The following is a 4,157-nucleotide window of genomic DNA, read 5'->3' as shown; positions in this document are numbered from 1 at the left end:
AAGTTTCATATCTGTTTTCGTTTTTGTTAGGAAGTTGTTTTGGAAAGAATGCAGTAGTTTGTATGAAACTCCTAATTATTTTTCGGCGATTCTCCACTTGTCTGTCATGTTGCCGTGTAAACAAGGTTCTCTATATCTCAACATAAACGACCTGAAAATTGTCTAAATCTGACAGTCCTGGTAGCATCTGAATGGGTGAATGTCCCTCTATCCATTGGTGTAAGTTTCATATCTGTTTTCGTTTTTGTTAGAAAGTTGTTTTGGAAAGAATTCAGTAGTTCGTATGATACTCCTCATTATTTTTGGGCGATTTTCCACATGTCTGTCATGTTGCCGTTTAAAGAAGGCTCCATATATCTCAACATAAACGACTTAAAAATATTCGAAATCTGGCAATCTTGGTAGCATCTGATTAATTGAATGTTTCTCTATCCATTGGTGTAAGTTTCATAGCTGTTTTCGTTTTTGTTAGGAAGTTGTTTTGGAAAGAATGCAGTAGTTCGTATGATACTCCTCAATATTTTTCGGCGATTCTCCACTAGTCAGTCTTGTTGCCGTGTACACAAGGCTCTATATATCTCAACATAAACGACCTGACAATTGTCTAAATCTGACAGTCCTGGTAGCATCTGAATGGGTGAATGTCCCTCTATCCATTGGTGTAAGTTTCATATCTGTTTTCGTTTTTGTTAGGAAGTTGTTTTGGAAAGAATGCAGTAGTTTGTATGAAACTCCTAATTATTTTTGGGCGATTCTCCACTTGTCTGTCATGTTGCCGTGTAAACAAGGTTCTCTATATCTCAACATAAACGACCTGAAAATTGTCTAAATCTGACAGTCCTGGTAGCATCTGAATGGGTGAATGTCCCTCTATCCATTGGTGTAAGTTTCATATCTGTTTTCGTTTTCGTTAGGAAGTTGTTTTGGAAAGAATGCAGTAGTTCGTATGATACTCCAATTATTTTTGGGCGATTCTCCACTTGTCTGTCATGTTGCCGTGTAAACAAGGTTCTCTATATCTCAACATAAACGACCTAAAAATATTCGAAATCTGGCAATCTTGGTAGCATCTGATTAATTGAATGTTTCTCTATCCATTGGTGTAAGTTTCATAGCTGTTTTTGTTTTCGTTAGGAAGTTGTTTTGGAAAGAATGCAGTAGTTTGTATAAAACTCCTATTATTTTTGGGCGATTCTCCACTTGTCTGTCATGTTGCCGTTTAAATAAGGCTCCATATATCTCAGCATAAACGACCTGTGAGTTGTCTAAACCTAGCAATCATGTTGAGATATGAATGGGATAATGTCCCTCTATCCATTGGTGTAAGTTTCATATCTGTTTTTGTTTTCGTTAGGAAGTTGTTTTGGAAAGAATGCAGTAGTACGTATGATACTCCTCATCATTTTTTGGCGATTCTCCACTTGTCTGTCATGTTGCCGTTTAAAGAAGGCTCCATATATCTCAACATAAACGACCTAAAAATATTCGAAATCTGGCAATCCTGCTAGCATCTGATTAATTGAATGTTTCTCTATCCATTGATGTAAGTTTCATAGCTGTTTTTGTTTTTGTTAGGAAGTTGTTTTGGAAAGAATGCAGTAGTTCGTATGATACTCCTCAATATTTTCGGCGATTCTCCACTAGTCAGTCTTGTTGCCGTGTACACAAGGCTCTATATATCTCAACATAAACGACCTGACAATTGTCTAAATCTGACAGTCCTGGTAGCATCTGAATGGGTGAATGTCCCTCTATCCATTGGTGTAAGTTTCATATCTGTTTTCTTTTTTGTTAGGAAGTTGTTTTGGAAAGAATGCAGTAGTTTGTATGAAACTCCTAATTATTTTTCGGCGATTCTCCACTTGTCTGTCATGTTGCCGTGTAAACAAGGTTCTCTATATCTCAACATAAACGACCTGAAAATTGTCTAAATCTGACAGTCCTGGTAGCATCTGAATGGGTGAATGTCCCTCTATCCATTGGTGTAAGTTTCATAGCTGTTTCCGTTTTTGTTGGGAAGTTGTTTTGGAAAGAATGCAGTAGTTCGTATGAAACTCCTAATTATTTTTGGGCGATTCTCCACTTGTCTGTCATGTTGCCGTTTAAAGAAGGCTCCATATATCTCAACATAAACGACCTAAAAATATTCGAAATCTGGCAATCCTGCTAGCATCTGATTAATTGAATGTTTCTCTATCCATTGATGTAATTTTCATAGCTGTTTTTGTTTTTGTTAGGAAGTTGTTTTGGAAAGAATGCAGTAGTTCGTATGATACTCCTCAATATTTTCGGCGATTCTCCACTAGTCAGTCTTGTTGCCGTGTACACAAGGCTCTATATATCTCAACATAAACGACCTGACAATTGTCTAAATCTGACAGTCCTGGTAGCATCTGAATGGGTGAATGTCCCTCTATCCATTGGTGTAAGTTTCATATCTGTTTTCGTTTTTGTTAGGAAGTTGTTTTGGAAAGAATGCAGTAGTTTGTATGAAACTCCTAATTATTTTTGGGCGATTCTCCACTTGTCTGTCATGTTGCCGTGTAAACAAGGTTCTCTATATCTCAACATAAACGACCTGAAAATTGTCTAAATCTGACAGTCCTGGTAGCATCTGAATGGGTGAATGTCCCTCTATCCATTGGTGTAAGTTTCATATCTGTTTTCGTTTTCGTTAGGAAGTTGTTTTGGAAAGAATGCAGTAGTACGTATGATACTCCTCATTATTTTTGGGCGATTTTCCACATGTCTGTCATGTTGCCGTTTAAAGAAGGCTCCATATATCTCAACATAAACGACCTAAAAATATTCGAAATCTGGCAATCTTGGTAGCATCTGATTAATTGAATGTTTCTCTATCCATTGGTGTAAGTTTCATATCTGTTTTCGTTTTCGTTAGGAAGTTGTTTTGGAAAGAATGCAGTAGTTTGTATAAAACTCCTCATTATTTTTGGGCGATTCTCCACTTGTCTGTCATGTTGCCGTTTAAATAAGGCTCCATATATCTCAGCATAAACGACCTGTGAGTTGTCTAAATCTAGCAATCATGTTGAGATATGAATGGGATAATGTCCCTCTATCCATTGGTGTAAGTTTCATATCTGTTTTTGTTTTCGTTAGGAAGTTGTTTTGGAAAGAATGCAGTAGTACGTATGATACTCCTCATTATTTTTTGGCGATTCTCCACTTGTCTGTCATGTTGCCGTTTAAAGAAGGCTCCATATATCTCAACATAAACGACCTAAAAATATTCGAAATCTGGCAATCCTGGTAGCATCTGATTAATTGAATGTTTCTCTATCCATTGATGTAAGTTTCATAGCTGTTTTTGTTTTTGTTAGGAAGTTGTTTTGGAAAGAATGCAGTAGTTCGTATGATACTCCTCAATATTTTCGGCGATTCTCCACTAGTCAGTCTTGTTGCCGTGTACACAAGGCTCTCTATATCTCAACATAAACGACCTGACAATTGTCTAAATCTGACAGTCCTGGTAGCATCTGAATGGGTGAATGTCCCTCTATCCATTGGTGTAAGTTTCATATCTGTTTTCGTTTTTGTTAGGAAGTTGTTTTGGAAAGAATGCAGTAGTTTGTATGAAACTCCTAATTATTTTTCGGCGATTCTCCACTTGTCTGTCATGTTGCCGTGTAAACAAGGTTCTCTATATCTCAACATAAACGACCTGAAAATTGTCTAAATCTGCCAGTCCTGGTAGCATCTGAATGGGTGAATGTCCCTCTATCCATTGGTGTAAGTTTCATATCTGTTTTTGTTTTCGTTAGGTAGTTGTTTTGGAAAGAATGCAGTAGTTCGTATGATACTCCAATTATTTTGGGGCGATTCTCCACGTGTCTGTCATGTTGCCGTGTAAACAAGGCTCTATATATCTCAACATAAACGACCTAAAAATATTCGAAATCTGGCAATCTTGGTAGCATCTGATTAATTGAATGTTTCTCTATCCATTGGTGTAAGTTTCATAGCTGTTTTTGTTTTCGTTAGGAAGTTGTTTTGGAAAGAATGCAGTAGTTTGTATAAAACTCCTATTATTTTTGGGCGATTCTCCACTTGTCTGTCATGTTGCCGTTTAAATAAGGCTCCATATATCTCAGCATAAACGACCTGTGAGTTGTCTAAACCTAGCAATCATGTTGAGA

Source organism: Acanthaster planci, linkage group LG07 (assembly GCF_054643075.1).
Source record: "Acanthaster planci isolate LZ-2023a linkage group LG07, COTS_SCS, whole genome shotgun sequence".
In the NCBI taxonomy this organism is placed as follows: Eukaryota; Metazoa; Echinodermata; class Asteroidea; order Valvatida; family Acanthasteridae; genus Acanthaster; species Acanthaster planci.
The sequence above is the reverse complement of the archived record's forward strand: the minus strand, read 5'-3'. Positions refer to the sequence as shown.